Genomic DNA, 15,943 nt, shown 5'->3' with positions numbered 1-15,943 from the left:
GTGCAGCCTCCTGTGCAAGCTGGACGCTATCCCCATGCTTCATCCTTGGTGCAACTTGCTCTCCTGCACTGGAGGATAAGCTCAGCACATGTGGGGCTTAACTAAAGGGCTTGGAGGGACAGGCACCACTGCGAGTGGGACACAGCGCGTCTGGGGGAACAGCAATCGTGAAGTGGGAAGCGCAGACAGAAACCTTGGGGGCCAAGCACGGCAGGAAGGCTGGGGAATAGGCATGGCGGGACACAGCTCGAGGGCCTGGGGGTAAGGCGCAGCAGGGATAGGGACCGGGGATGCGGATGCAGCCGGTGGACGAAGGCGGCGAGGTAAAAGGCACAGCCGGGGGTCCGCGGGAGAGATGCGAAGGATGCGATCGCAACTAAGGAGTTTAGGGGGTAAGGTGTACAGGAAGAACCCCGGGCCCGGGCCCAACCCTAACCCCAATCCCACCGCGCCCAGCCCTGCACAACCAAGCGCGGCGCAAACCTCGCGGCAGGGCACCGGGGCTCCCTTCGCTCCCTGCCTCCCGCGCCGCGCTGCCGGGAGCACTCGCTCACTCACTCACGCACTCACTCACGCAAACTCCCGCAGGCACCGCAGCACAACCCCACCTGTTCCCGCAGCCGCCGGCCAACAACTGCACGTCGGGACGGCGCGCGCGGAGGGAGAGCGCGCGACGGGGGCGGGAACCGCACCGCCCTCTACCCCCGGGCGTCCCCGCCCCTCGCCGCACCCTCCCCCGGGCCCACGGCCCTGAGTCACCGGCCCTAGTTCTGCCGCCCGCTCCGAGCCGAGCCGAGCCGAGCCGAGGGGCTTCGGGCGCCCCTGGGACCCGCCAGCCGGGACCCGCCTCTTGAGCTGCTGCTGCACCTGGACCCCCCCTTTCCGTGCGGAGCGCGCAGCGGGGCAGCCCGGGATCGGTGGCAGCCGGGGGTGAGCCACGGCAGCGCCGGGGAGACGTAGTAACTGTTTTGAAAAGTGAAAGCACGGCTGGTCAGCTTCAGCTCGGTGCTTTTCGGCATACCCCAGAACGACTGCGGTACCCTTTCCTTAGAAGCTGTTGAGGATGAAGATAACACCCCCCAACGACCCCGGTCTAGAGAAGCATGGGGCACACAGAAAGGTGTTGGTGGGTTCCTACAGTGTAAGTGATGTGTTTTAGTTTGTCTCTTTAGTCCAGAAAGAGTTAGAAATAACAGCTTTCCAAGATGTTTAACATGGAGGTAAACGGTTCGAGTCAAAAGAAAAAGCCTAAGGAGCAGGGAGAGGTCATAAGGCAATCTGAAGAGGCAAACTCCTTTTATGATGTGCAGGAAAGCACAAGACAAAGGGACTGTAAGCTGATGCTGTGAAATGAATACATAGCCAACATGCAGGTGCAGAAAGGGCCTCTGAGTTGGAGGACATAGGGAACCTCAAACCCAAATTTGGAGATCACAAGAGGCAGAACCAACATAGAAAGCTTGTTATGAGTGTGGAAATACTATGAGGCTGAAAAAACAAGTGGTGGCATGGGGATGGGTAAACACTGCACTTGTAACAGGGATTGTGCAGAAACTCCACATCAGTGAGTAACTGATTAGGCTGGAGACTGGGAGGGGGACCATAACATTCTGGATTTGCTTCATCTTCCTATTGGAATTGCTGGGATTATGACAGGTGAAGAAATCCTGGTGCTTTTGAAAGAGCATCTTAATAAGATCATTGGGTTTGGTCAAAAGGGATACATAGAAATATGATAATCCATTGAGCAATACTGTATGTCTCACCTAGGAGGGGGAACATCACAAAACAAAATTAAAACATTCCCCCACTCCTTAACTTTCAGAAGTCGGAGCTTTTTCTTTGATTTCTTGGTTCAAAACCATTTTTTCTAAGGCATCAGCCAAGAAAAACTACAAACAGACTTTAGGAAGCAGTACACCCCTGCTCAGACAGAGTTCTTGGGAGCCTTAAGGCCAGTAAGTCCTGACTTGTCCGGAGGGATGCAGCTATGTGGCTGAGCAAGCAACTAATATTCCTCATGTGTTGTAAAATCTATTTTGCCGTGCCTGATAGGGCTGCCTTGGTCGAGACAAAATGGGACACTAGGGAGCATAACAACAAAAACTAAGTAGGTCACCTGTAGACTTCAAAATGCAAGGCTGTTGTCATTAATGGAAGAAAATAACAATTACCAGATGCAAGCTAACAGCTCTAACACATTTGATGCCAACAGTGTTAGCAACAATGTTTCTGCTCTCTTTGGAGCCCCATAAAGAGAGTAAGTGGCCTCACCTTCCATGTGCTTCAGGAGCAAAGGTAATTTGAATCATCAAACAAGCCTGGGTTGTTGGGAGAGGACAGAAATAATGGTTGACCTGCTCATGGCAAGTAAATGATTAACATGCAGGAGGGGAAAGGCAGCATGAAGGAGAGACGGCTGTGCCCTGCACGCACAGAGAAAGCAGGGTCACACAGGAAGTCAGAGATGTAAATTGTAAAAACAGACAGCTGGCAGCAACTCAGGTTTTTTTTCAGTGCTTAGCACATGGAATCTGCACATGAGATATATTGTAAGTGTAAGTAATCTTTCAAGTTCCCTACAGTCACCATCGCAAGGACAGGACAAGAGGGAAATGAATGTAGACACTGGAGACAGCTCTCCAGATTTTACAAGATGATGAAGACTTAACTCCTGGTCCATGCTGGAGAACAGTGCTTGTTGCCTTTGTTGCCTTACTGGAATCCACATAGCTCAGACACTGCTTCTCTACTGACTAAAGGATGTTTAGATTGTCATGCTGTTGGAAAGATTTGTGTTTTAAGAGGCTCTTAGAGATGAGCACTCTCTAGGACTGTATCTGAAGCCTGAAGGGCTGATCACCAGGAGAATCTCAGGAACCACTCCCTCGTGCACCAACTGTGCTGGGAGCTTTTGCTGAAAGAGTTCTAACCAAGCAAGATAGTCACCGAAAGAACAGCAACAGGTATCTGCACATCAGTCTTCAAGAGATGCAAACAGTACCCAAATCTTGTTTGCCAGCTTTGCTTTCCTGGAGAACATCTGGTTTGCCTGTGCACCTCTGCTGGTGTTGAGTCACAACTGACGAATCTGTCCCAGGCAGGCTCTGTTGCAAGTGGCCCACATCCCATGTCTGTAACAGCACAGTGTGTTGTTGTGTTTGGCAGCTGGACTGGAGACAGAAGGGCTCTCATGATCCTTCTCATTTTCCAAATAGAGTTACTTTCAGACTTTGCTTACTCTTTACTGCAGAAAAGAATTGCTTTTACTACCTAATCCTCTAAGCCAGAACAGCATCCTCTGAGGCATTCTAAACTTTTCCCTACCAAGGCCTGTTACAGAGTGCCAAGCATGGGTCCTTGTGTAATGGTGGTGGTGACCTTTCAAGAGCAGTTTCCAAATGTCAGAGAAATTCCTCCTCACACACATATCATTACTTTTGCTGAGGCACAAGGTGGGAACTTGGCACAGTCCTGCTCATCTATCTAAGGATGATCTGAGGTGTGCAAGGAGGCTTTTCCCCCCTCTGTGGACATATGCTGGAGGTAACTGTGCAGAAGTGAGTAGCTGTTGCTGGATTTGCATGGTTTCTTGGCACCATAAACTTACCATAAGCCACTGCAGTATTGTGAAGTCAGATCTGTTTCAACAGTTATATGTTTACCTACATGCTGAGCTCCAGTTTTGCCATTTGAACAATGGTGAAATTCAATAAATTCTCACAACTGTGGCAAAGCTATTCAGATACGGAACCTTCCTCAGGAACCCACTTATTTCAAGTGACAGTATTAAAGTCATTAGGTTCTTACCATGAAAAATAATTTTACTATTTATGCAGCTGAGACTGGTGCTAGGCAGGAGTGACAAAGGTGCTCCAAAAGAAAAATGGCTATTGCAAAAGCAGAAGCAATAATCATAAGTGTATGTAAAATATCTTTAAAGGGGATGTTTAGCAGAGGTAGTGTCATGCTGTCATATATTTATGATACAAATAATTGATATACATATATACTACATTCTGTATTATATGTATATATTTTAAAGTTTATGTATAATGTGTATATAGTACATACGCGTTATATACATAATACACAGGTATCAAATATTGTATATATAAATACACTTACAATACATATACACACACAGTCTATAATACAGTTTATTACATAAACACTATGCTTCTGAAATGAAAACTGATAGTGACACACCTCCTCAGAGTGTATTGCTTAAATGCAGGTTGATTGCAGCTCAGTCTATACCAGGAAGGCGAATTAAGTCAGCTGCAAAGTGTGCATTGCAGTCAGCCAAAGAAGTCTACTTAATGCAATGAGACAACCAAAGCCACAAGTTGGCCAGACTATTCCCCAAAATCATAAACTTGCATCACTAGATTTTCCATTTTAGCCTATCCCATCTCTGCAAACAATATCTGAAAAAAAAAGAGCCAACCTCACTAACATTGTGAATATAATCTCCAATTTAAAAATGTATAAATATGAAGATTTAAAAGTTTGTTGTGTAGTATAGACAACCTTCGAATGAACACTCCAAGCACATTCCATAGTACTACAGTGGCTGGTTTAGAGCCACAACATTTTAGCCACAACATAGCTGAGAATTCTAATTCTGATGCTTGTTGTCAACTGTTTTTTTATACAAAATTTATAGCTAAATGAATCTTAAGTCTGATTTTGTCTGTATGTGTTATGGGCAGTGATGGGAGCAAATGTTTTACTCTGTAGGAACTCACAGAGACAAAGCTAAAGGAAGTAGTAATCTTTTCAGGTGTTGGAGGGTTGTGGAGTCTGTTGTACCTAGGCCACAACATTATGCCATAATCACAGCCTTATCCATGAGCTGGGTGCATAAACATGTCTGGAAAAATAAGTTCCTTTTATAGAGCAGTGCTTCATGACTGAAAATTCATTCTAACATGTATCAAGAAAAAAGCTGATCAGCTGAAGGATAGAGAGGCTGTGCAGAGGGATTTGCACAAGTATGCTGGATCTGTCATAGCTGTGCTGTCGACAGTGGTGTGAGGTTCAACAAGGCGAAGTGCTGGGTCCTGCACTTGGGTCACAACAACCCCATGCAATGCTACAGGCTTGGGGCAGAGTGGCTGGAAAGGTGCTCTGCAGAAAAGGACCTGGGGGTGCTGGTTGATGGAGCTGAACATGATCCAGCTTCTACCCAGGCAGACAAGATGACCAACAGCATCCTGGCCTGTATCAGCAACAGTGTGGCCAGCAGGGCCAGGGCAGTGATCATCCCCCTGTACTGGGCACTGGTGAGGCTGCACCTTGAATCCTGTGTTCAGTTCTGGGCCCCTCACTATGAGAGAGACATTGAGGTGCTGGAGGGGGTCCAGAGAAGGGCAATGGAGCTGGTGAAGTGTCTGGAGCACAAGTGTGATGGGGAATGGCTGAGGGACCTGCGGGGGGTTAGTCTGGAGAAGGCAGAGGGAAGACCTTATTGATCTCTACAACTGCCTGACAGGAGGTTGTAGTGAGGTGGGGTCAGTCTCTTCTCCCCAGTAACAAGCAATAGGACAAGAAGTAACAGCCTCAGGCTGCGTCAGGGGAGGTTTAGATTGGATATTAGGAACATTCCCTTCCCCAGAGAGGGTGCTCAGGCACTGGAACAGGCTGCCCAGGGAATGGTGGAATTACCGTCCCTGGAAGTGTTCACAAACCGTGTAGATGAGGCCCTCAGTGACATGGGTTAGTGGTGGTCTTGGCCACCACTATGGCGTAGTGGTTGGACTTGATCTTTAAGTTTTTTTCCAACCTAGTTGATTCTGTGATTCTAAATGGATAAGCACAAGGCAAAGGGGTATCCAACACCATATCTGTGAATACATTACAGCTTTCCCTGGTTGGGGTTCCTGTCTGATTTCAGACAAATCAGGCTATTTCTGTCCCCGTTCTTGCCATGACAGTAATGTCACTTGTGCTTGGAGGAGGCTACAGATTACTAATTACCTTGAATCCAAAGATACCAATTCATGCTCAAGGGGAGGTAAACCATGGAAAAACAGCCTTGTGGCAGACATGGTTTTCAAGGACTCAGAAAAGGAGCTACAGGCAAGATATGTTTCAAATGGGTTAAAGTAAGTACTGCCACTTTCCTAATAAGGGTTTCAATAAACTCGGAAGAAACCAACTGATTAAGTGTAAGAACTTGCTGATTTAGATTAATTTTTAGATAAGATGTAAAAAGAGTAGGCTGGGAACTTCAAGAAATTTTTAATCTTGCAGCATGATAGAGGAGTATTTGTAGTTCATACCGTGTTGTCACAGCTAGGATACATACATAAGCAAGCTGGTTTTGAAACGGAGCTTCTTCACTGGCAATGTAAGTAAGACCTGTAGGATGACTCTGAGAAGAATCTTTTCTGAGAAAGAGAAATCCCATAAGCTAATTACCAATAAATCAAACTAATCTGTATTACATTTCACAGTTAATTACACTTCTTCTGTGGTTTCTCATACCTATAGTACTAGCACAGACAAGGTATTTTAAATTAGGCTTTTGAAATTAAGAAAAAAAAAAATGACAAAACCAAAATAAAAACCAACAGAAAACACAAACACCCAAAGAACAAAAAAATTCTTCATTTATGTATTTGTTTTTCTAAAATATTTGCAAGAGGCATTAAGGATGTTTTCCATTATCATGCTTCTATACATAGAAATATGGAAATCCAACAGCTTTCTTTTTCGAAAGGATGTGCTGTGCAGGTCTGCAGTTACCTCCATAACCTGTTAGAGTCACAAAAGCAGTCTCACAGGGCATGTTCAGATATGTTCAGATATATTCAGGAAGTGCAGGTGTGCTGCAGAGGAGCAGTGGCAGTCATAAAGAGAATACTAGAGTCACAGATGTGTTCTAATCTGAAGAGTGAGGGAGCACTGCCTGCAACTCTCTGCAGAAAAGCTGGTGATAGTTCTCTTTGGAGGGAAGTAGACACTGACCAAAGCAGCTAAATCAACCACCTGCATGTTAAGATTTTACAAGGACCAACCTGCAGCATCTTAGAGATGCTTTTTCCTGGGACAGGGTGTGATCTTCCAGTCCCTACAAATAATGAGCTGAAATTAGGGGAAAATAGTGATGAACACAGGTCAATTATAAAATTAAATTAACATTTAAATGCCAGGTTTTCAAGATAACTATTTTCTACCAACTTTCATGAACAAATGCTGTAAGTGGGGGAACTAGTAAGTTGCTTCCTCATAAAAAGTTTTGCACTGGGTCCAAGTGAGCTAACAAGCAGCTAATGTTATTCCAGAAACTGCATGTGTATGTTAACCTAGGATTACGAAAAAGCTAATGAAGCCTTCCTTCCATTTTCCTTATTCTGTGGGTACAGTCCTGCTCTAACATAGCCAAATGGCTTTCAGATCAAAGCTCTCATGTTCTTCTGCTCAAAACACCACCTGAACTAGCAAACCAAAGTATGCACCTAGGCATGTAGCTATGCCAGCAAATAGAAATGGGAAAGGGAGAACAGGCCTGAGGTCTGCCTGGAGAGGCTGGGTGATATTTCAAAAGCAAACAGAACTACCAGTTTTAAGCAGAAGATCTTGATGAATAATACTGAATGAGCAAAAGGTTGAGGAGTTCAGTGTAGAGACAGGCTAGGATAAAGTCCTGGCTTGGAGAGCTGTGTGTGGAAGAAGGAGCAGTGTGAAAGCCATTGCTCTCACAAATCCTGCACCCTGGCCCATGTGGAGCAGGACCTTCAGCTCAGGTTTCAGGAGATTAGGACTCCACAGAAGTGAGCACTGGCTTTGATGATATACCACTGCAGCATGGAGGATTGCTGGACATACACTCTGTGTGTCCTGGGGAACAAGCTGGGCTCTACCTTTCATTCTATCAACTAGAATGGCTCCTTCATTTCTTTCCTCCATGTGCTGGTTTTGGCTGTGGTTGAGTTAATTTTCTTCATAGTAGCTGGTATGGGGCTATGCTTTGGACTTGTGCTGGAAACTGTATGGATAATTCAAGGATGTTTTCATTATTGCCGAGCACTGCTTACACACAGCCAAGACCTTTTCTGCTTCTCACACTACTCCACCAGTGAGTGGGCTGGGGATGCACAAGAAGTTGGGAGAGGACATAGCGGGGACAGCCAATCCCAACTGACCACAGGAATATTCCATACTATATGGCATTGTGCTCAACAATAAAACTAGGAGGAAAGTGAGCAGGGGGGCCATTGCTTGGGGACTGGATGTGTTATCAGTCTGTTGGTGGTAAGCAATTGTTTTCATTTGCATCACTTGTCTTTCTTGGGTTTTATTTCCCTTTATTTTCCTTTTCATTACATTTTTGTTATTATTTCAATTATTAAACTATTAAACTATTCTTATCTCAACCCATGAGTTTTCTCGCTTTTATCCTTCCAGTTCTCTTCCCTCAGCCTGCTGGAGGAGTGAGTGAGTGGCTGCACCATGCTTAGTTGCTGGCTGCAGTTAAACTACAATACGCTGTCTTCATAATTCTTGTGCCTGTACAGCTTAATGCTTGAGTAGCCTTGTGAACTACTGAATAACTTTACACCTTTTGACAGGCATTTCTTTTCTTTCTGGCAGGGAAAAAAACTTTGCTGGCACAGTTTTCAAACCACTGGAAAATATAATAAGCCTTCCTCCTGATATAAGATGTACTAGTGAGATATTACACGTGCTTAAGGCACACAGAGCAAGCCTCCTGAAGTACTGAAACCCATAATACAACACGGGAGTTCTGATAAGCAGTAGTATAGTTTTTATACACCACAGTTCTGCATGTCTCACAGGTATTTACATTTAATATAGTAGCCCATCACTGATATCAAAATTACTTTGATATACTTCATTAGTAAACCTAAACCTGAATAGTTACCAATAGTGGCAGAACAGGATGAAGCAGCTGTTTCAAACTTTCATTAAGGCCTTCAGGTGTGTTAGCTGTCTGCAAAACAATTACATATTCTGGAAACTTTCTTTATAAACAATGATGAATAGCATTCAGATGGCAAAGTTCCATGCAACTCTAGAGATGCATTTTTTTTCCTTGGGAAACAATTTATGCTTTGCGCTGAGAACACACAATATACTCCAAGCAAGTGCCAAACATGACCATTTCCCACAGAAGATGTGCAGAAGAACTGCTCAATGTAAGCCACCTGTTGAATTAGTGGCAGTGCAAAACCATGGAACAGCGTTGGACCAATTGGATACATAGGATGCTTCAACTCACATAGGCTATAATGCATGACTTGGGTACACAAATAATCTCTGGGACATATACTTTACCTGGAAGATCTAGTGATGGGCAAAAGAAAAAGAGCTTCATTCAAATACACTATTTCATGAAGTCCCAAACCTTTTCTTTTTTTTTTTTTTTTCATGTTTGCTAGCATGAGAAACATCCTCAGCTGGTTTTCTGAGGTGTTAGGGAACAGTGTAGGAGGTGATAGCAACAGTAATTAACTGTTGAGCAACAGGAGACACTCCCTACTGACTGCCACAAAACACGAGAACTTGATACTCTTACCATACACCTACTTTTTGGTGCATCTTTTATCACAGCAAACATGGGCAGTCCAGACTGCTGCATTCATTGTGCCCTGTTTATCTACATAAAATAGGAAAGAAGCATATTAATACAGAAACAAAGTATAGTCCGGCCATGGCAGTATTAAACTCCATACAGTTTAACTGATGTAGGTGAACTGATGCAGCACGCCAGCAAGATAAACTTGCTTGTGGTGCGGTTGCTCACGTAAACTGGAGTTAACAGCTCTGTATTACACTGCAGAACAGATGTAACCTAAGTTAGAGAAGGATTCTCTTTTTCCTTCCTTTTCCCCAGGCTACTTCCCTTTCTTAAAATGGCACTGACAGGCTAAAGATCTACCACACAGACCAAGGTGCATTTGTGTGGATGAAAAGAAAACATTGCAGGCAGGCATTAATAACTACAGTTCCTTCAGAGACCACCCTGAACTACTAACAGGGAAGATTAAGAGTCAGCTTTAAATTTTAAATACAGGTGGAACTGGCTGGCTACCAAATGTAAGTTTATTCTTGCCAATGATCTCCGGCAAGACCATAATATATTTATTCATGTATTATGAATAACTTTTTGAGCTTACTTTTCTAAAAACATGATTCCAAATTTTCTTAAGTTGTTTTGATAATTCTGTTGGAGGCTAAGAGCTGTAACTAATACAAAGCAAGTACCCTGTTAAATAAATACTTTGCAGTCAATGGAAAAGGAAAATGCTCAGAATCTTTCAAAAGTGGCCACTGAGAACAGCAAAAAAAAAGTTTCAAGAAACCCCCCTTTCTTTATTCCCCACACTAAACTATTTTGTATTGAACAAAGACATAATATTTTTGTTGCTGAATAAATTATCCCATTCTTGTTTAAACATGTTGTTCTAGATTACAAATATGTGGCTGTAAAAATAACTGGTTGGACTGATTTAAACTACTGATTTTAATCTCTGATTTGGCAAGAGGAAATTTGCTCTAAACCTGTTAGGATTGCAGATGCACCTCTGTGCCATAGCTGTAAGGCGGATTTGTAATCTTCCAAGTTTACAGATCTCAGTGACTGACTGAACGTCTCTTCTTTGGTCAAAAGCTAACATGCATAACTAAAAATACCCTAGTTTCTTTCTGCCTAAGTTTGAAAACAAATGGTGATAAAATTGAAATTAGAAGCAAAGTTGTATGCCTACGCAATTAAAAAATTCTTTCATATGTAAATAAAAAGATGCCTTAAAAGCCCCAAATATTTTTTGTCCACTCTCCTGGGCTTGGTGGAATTTGGCAGGACTAGGCGTGGGTAAGGGTTGTCAGCATGGTGGATTACATTGATTAGTTGCTATCTGGTCAGAACGCGTGGGCTGCTTCTTAAGGCTGCCTATGCAGCACACAGATATGATTAGAAGGGATGAAACTGTGTCATTATGCACCTGCATTCATGGCCACTTTTTACCCTCCATTCCTACTGTTTTTATAAAATAACTAAAAAGCATGTGAGGGTGGAAGAAGGCATGTCCATTTCATAACTCAACTCTAACCACACGAAAGGACTTTATTGATATGTTTTACATACTTTGGTTTGTTGGGTATTAGAAGCATTAACTGCAGTCCTCTGAAACCGGTATACTGCCTTCAAGAACATCTCCCCTGTGCCAAAATCTTAGCACACATCTTAGAGTCTAAGCACATGGCCTATACTGAAGCTCTCTTTGTTTATGGATGACTTTAACCATGTTAGTTCCTAAGTTTTACATGCCAAAAATATGTATCTGGGCAGTTCCAGTGGTCTAATTTATATGCCTGTAACTTGACTGTGTATCACAAACTTTACTTGTAGACTTACTGATGCAGCAAACTCCTCGACTGTTAACAATGTGCAGTTTAACCTGCCTACTTCTCAAGAACTGATAACCTGGAGGAGGGGGGTATATTTGTGTCCTCCTGCCTACAGGTCCATGGCAACTGCCTGCAAAGTTTGTCAAGCCTTGCCATGAGCTGGACAGACGAATGGAGGAACCTGATGCCTCAGCTACAGGAGGTGACCATGAATAACCCAATCAGAATGAGATAGAGGAAGAGAAAAACTAATGATTGCAAAACATCACTTGGGGGCAACTGAAAAGTAACAACCTGAATATGTGTGCTTGTAAAGTAGCTATTATTAGAGGCTGTGATTTTGTGTATAAAACCACCTGTATTTACTAGCCAGTTGCTAATAAGAAATTACACCTTGTATTGTATAGATTTGTCACTTGTAAAAGAGATGTTAGAGTACGGAAATTTGCAGTAGCTGCTAGAAAATGCTAAGGCAAAGGCTGGAAAGATTCTAATACAATGGTAGTGTTATAAAGCAGGTGATGGAACAAATTAAGAGGGTGGGAGAATTCCACTGGCAAGAAATTTCTTTGGCTAGTCCCTCACTGCCATCAGCATCTTCAACATGCTGCTGCACCCTGTAATAGTTACTCTGCTAATGTAAATCTGTGTGTGCCTTGCTGTAGTAGCGACTTGTTACTGGGTGAAGCAGGTGAAACTCTGCATTGACAACAAGGTCCAAGGACTGAGGCTGATGAAAGGCCTGCTACCACAGTCAAGGGCAAGACTGGGTTGGCCTCTGTGTTTGCCACCAAGAAGAACCTTTAGCTCCGCTGTTGGCTGCAACCCAGCAGGCATGGAGCAGTGGGGACACATACCATGCCAGACCTTGATGTGAAGGATGGCCTCCCCTGTTACCAGAGAGCCATACAGCAGAAAAAGGGCAGGCCCAGCAGCCTGTAGTTGGCATATGTTGGAGATATGATCTAGCCCAAATCCCCTGCTCAAGTAGGGTCATCCAAAAGATATATAAAACTAAAAGGGGGAGATGTGGAGACAGTTTTCTCACGGGAGAACGGATATTTGGTACATGAACTCTGAATAATCCTGAAAGACACAGCAAGGCCATGAGAGGCCCGAGGAAGCTTAAGCAAGCAAGACAAGAAGAAGCTGGAATTCACTGAGTTAATGAGAACTGTGGACTGTTGGCAAGCTTTCGAGGTCAAGTTCTCACACCTGTGCTTAACCAATAATATGTTAGTCACTAAGGGTCTTCAAGACATGTATCCAATCGTAATATGCCAAATCACTGTAAGTGCATGTAAGCAATAGTATATAAGGAGTTAAGGCTTTGCAATAAATGGCTTTTGTCTGATCATATTGACCTCTGACTGGGTTCATATTTTTTCTGTGGCAACTTACCCATTCATTGTGGCAGATCCTAGGCCAATGTGCACTGAGAAGCTTACAATTATCAACTGTATGCACTGAACCCTTACCTTCATTAAAAAGTGAGTTAGGAAAAAAACAGGGAACTATCCTCCAATGGTGCCAGAACAGTGGTAACTTAAACACATTTATATCTTGTGTGCGTATGTTCTTCCACAGAAGAGTCAGAGAGCACCTTATGTTGTGACCAGCTCTACTAGAAAAAAAGAGTAGTTGTGATAGGTGACTCTACCCTAAGGGGAACAGAGGGCCCCATATATCAGCCTGACAGGCTTCCCTGGGACCAGAGTAAGGGATCTCACCAGGAAACTCACTGTTACAGCCCTGCGACTACTGTCCTTTATTAGTCTTCCAGGTGGACAATGCGGAAATCTCTTCAAGAAGCCTTAGGGGCTCAAGAAGGACTTCAGGGCCTTGAGGTGACTGGCTCAGGGTTCAGCACTGCACCAGCTATTAAGGAGAAAAACGACTGTTACAACTGAACCCAGGACAGGGAGCCCAAGTGGTGTTCTCATCCCTCCTGCCAGACACAATCAATGACAGTGGTGACACCAGAAAAATCTCATTAATTAATTCCTGCCTCCATGACTGGTGTCAGCGCCAGAATTTTGGGAGTTTTGACCATGAGTCAGTCTACACAGCACTAGGCCTGCTGGCAGCAGATGCGATACGCCTGTCCCAAAGCGGGAAAAGGATCCTAGCCCAGGAGCTAGCAGGGCTTATAGAGGGGACTTTAAACTCAGTTTTAAGGGGAAGGCAATAACACCAGGCTTGCTAGACATGAGACACAGGGTAGCGTGCTACTGCTGGAGCCCAGATCCACAGGACAACTTCAATGCACCCATGCCAATGCCCACAGAATGGGCAACAAAAGGCAGTAGCTGGAAGCCATTGTGCAGCAGGGAAATCATGACATAATCGCCATCACAGAAATGTGGTGGAATGATTTGCATGATTGAAGGGCTGCAATGAATGGCTACAAGCTCTTCAGAAGGGATAGGCAAAAGAAAGAGCAGTCGTGGGGTTGTGTTGTATGTCAGGGAGTGCATCGACTGCCTTGGACTCAATGTTGTGAGTGAGAAGGCTGAATGTTTGTGGGTGAAGATCAGGGGGAAGGCCAACCAAGCAGATATCCTGGCAGGAGTCTGTTATAGACCACCTACCCAGGACGAAGCTACAGATGAAGTGTTCTTCAAACAACTGGGAGACGTTTCATGATCCCCCCTTATTCTCATGGGGACTTCAGCATATCAGATGTCTGCCAGAAGTACAACACAGCAGAGAAGAGACAACCGAGGAGGCTCTTGGAGGGTGTGGAAGATAACTTCCTAACCCAGCTGGTTAATGAGCCAACTAGGGGAGGTGCCTGGCTACATTTGCTGTTCGCAGACAGAGAAGGACTGGAGGGTGATGTGATGGCTGGAGACTATCTTGGGCGAAGTGATCACGAAATGACTGAATTTTCAGTCCTTGGAGAAGTCAGGAAGAAGGTCAGCAAAACCTCCACCTTAAGACTTCTGGGGGGCTGACTTGGGCCTTTTAGGATGCTGGTTGGCAGAATTCCTTGGGAAACATTACTAAAAGACAAAGAGGTCCAGGAAGGCTGGACACTCTCCAAGAATTCAAACCTTAAGGCACAGGAGCGGGTGGTCCCTATGTGCCAAAAATCAACCCAGTGGGGAAGAAACCAGCCTGGCTGAACAGGAAGATATTGCTTTAATTCAGAGAGAATCTATCAGCTGTGGAAAAAGGGACTGTCACCCCATGAAAAGTATAAGGATGTTGTTAGGTTATGTAGAGACAAAGTTAGAAAAGTGAACTCACAGATGAAACTAAATCTGGCCACTGCCATAAAAGATAATAAAAAGTACTTTTACACATGTATTAGCAATAAAAAGAGGGCCAAGGAGAACCGCCATCCTCTGCTGAATACAAGGGGAAATGTGGTGACCAAGGATGAAGGAGAAGCTGAGGTACTTAAGGCTGCCTTTGCCTCAGTCTTTAACAGTCACACCAGCCATCCTCAGGGTACTCAGTTCCCCAAGTTGAATGGCAGAGATGGGGAGCTCATTGAAGTTCCCATAAATCCAGGAGGAAATGGTTAGCGACCTCCTGCTCCACTTAAGACATGCATAAGTCTATGGGGCTGGATGGGTTACACCCAGGAGTGCTGAAGGAGCTGGCAGGGGAGCTTGCTAAGCCACTCTCCAGCATCTATTAGCAGCCCTAGTCTAGTGGGCAGGTCCCAGAGGACTGGAGGTTGGCCAGTGTGCCTCCTCTCTATGAAAAGGGCAGGAAGGAAGACACCAGAAACTACAGGCCTGTCAGCCTAAACTCTGGTCATGGAGAAGGGGAAGGTCATGGAGCAGTTGATCCTGAGCAAGATGATAAAGCACATGCAGGAAAACAGGGGGATCAGGCTCTATCAGCACAGGTTCATGAAGGGCAGGTCCTGCTTAACCAACCTGATCTCCTTCTGCAATAGGGTGACCCTCCTGGTTGATGAGGGAAAGGCTGTGCACACTGTCTATTTGGACTTAAGTATTTGACACTGCCTCCTACAGCAGTGAAGAAACTGGCTGCTCATGGCCTGGATGGGCGGATTCTTCACTGGGTTAGAAACTGACTGGATGGCTGAGTCCAAAGAGTGGTGGTAAATGGTGTCACATCAAGTTGGTGACCGGACCCTAGCAGTGTCCCTCAGGGCTCAGTGTCAAGACCAGTGCTGTTTAATGTCTTTGCTGATGATCTGGATGAGGGGATTGAGCACACCCTCAGTAAACTTGTGGGTGACACCAAGTTGGATGGGAGTGTTGGTCTGCTGGAGGGTAGGGATGCTTTGCAGAGGGATCTGCACAGACTGGATCAATGGGCTGTGGCCAATGGTATGAGGTTCAACAAGGCAAAGTGCTGGGTCCTGCATTTGGGTTACAACAATCCCATGCAGAGCTCCAGGCTTGGGGCAGTGACTGGAAAGATGCTCAGCCAAAAGGGAGCTGGAGGTGCTGACTGATGGAGCTGAACATGATTCAGCTTGTGCCCAGGCAGTCAAGAAGGCCAACAGCATCCTGGCCTGTATCAGCAATAGCGTAGCCAACAGGGCCAGGGCAGTGATCATCCCCCTGTACTGGGC

Source organism: Pezoporus flaviventris, unplaced genomic scaffold (genome assembly GCF_033815535.1).
Source record: "Pezoporus flaviventris isolate CSIRO_AGI_PZ_B2104156 unplaced genomic scaffold, CSIRO_AGI_Pfla_v1 ptg000172l, whole genome shotgun sequence".
NCBI classification, from domain to species: Eukaryota; Metazoa; Chordata; class Aves; order Psittaciformes; family Psittacidae; genus Pezoporus; species Pezoporus flaviventris.
Note: the sequence above shows the minus strand (reverse complement) of the source record.